Source organism: Etheostoma spectabile, chromosome 15 (assembly GCF_008692095.1).
Source record: "Etheostoma spectabile isolate EspeVRDwgs_2016 chromosome 15, UIUC_Espe_1.0, whole genome shotgun sequence".
Lineage (NCBI taxonomy): Eukaryota > Metazoa > Chordata > Actinopteri > Perciformes > Percidae > Etheostoma > Etheostoma spectabile.
Window position 1 is genome coordinate 9,784,368 of NC_045747.1, and position 1,226 is coordinate 9,785,593.

The window sequence follows — 1,226 nt, forward strand, 5'->3', positions numbered from 1 at the left end:
ACAGTCGCTGAATTCTTTGGAGATATATATATAAAACTTTCAAAGAGTGCGCCTATGCCTATCTATCTAGTACTACTCACGCGCTGCTGGACCAAGCGCACAAGCTTGAACGACAACACTCGTGCCATGCTCGTGTATTTTATTCAAACTTTCCCCCCTTGTGTGTCTGTCCAGCCAATCGCAGGAGCGGGGCAGGACTCAATGCATGATCAAGCGTGGCAGACTACCCCCCCTTTTTAATTTATAGAGGAAAAAATGTCCATGGCTTGGTTCTTTTGATCCGCGATGTTTTATTTGATGTGGTGGTTTTTATTGGCCTTGAAATGCCCATTTCCCATTCCACCACAAATTTATAATGTGAGAATATGCATCTTGTTACACACTTGCCTGAAAAGCAAGTGGAGAAAAAACAAAACACAGGAAAACTCAAAGAGTTCCCACAATACTTAACCAGGGAATTACATTTTGATATCAAGAGACTTTACCTGGTTAAGAATGGAAAACCTATTATTTGTATTAATTTTATTTTAATTATTATTATTTTTTACAGCACATAAAGTATCATACTTAATAAAACACACGACTCCTTTTAAGAACTCTTCCAGTTCTGACTAGTTGAATTGCTCATGTTTTCTTTTGGTTAGAAAAAGGGACTTGGACACTTTTTTTTTTAATCCAGACTGGGCCTCTACAGATCAAAGCAACCATCATTCTTTCTGCCCCCTCTCCTCGCCTCCTCCCTCGCACTTCAGTCGCTTCCAAACTTTCCTGGTCTACTGTATATTTTAAGTCGAGCAGAGCATCCTGATGGGAAGCCAGCTTTTTTAACACAAAAATGCCTCGTTGCGGTTGAGGTAGGCTTCCCTCAAACAACTTCTCATTTTAACACACAATCTTTTGACACATTTAAGTTTAAGTGTAGCCCACAGTGAATATATAAGAATAGCAGTGATTATTCATCACAGTGACACTTAAGTGACTTTTGTCGTTCATTGAGCTCATTCTTCCTATGTGAAACAGTCTGCCGTTGTAATTCAGTTTAGTTTTAAAGTACTGGGCAATAACAGTCACCTGTGCATATATGAAAGCAACAAGCTGCTATCTTGAGAGCATCTTAAGGGGACAAATCTCAGCTTGTTGTCATGTCAACACTGCCTATGGTAAAGTTGCTGTGAAACAGACTAAAGTACCTTATTGATAATGTCTTGTATCAGCTTTGGCAGGGG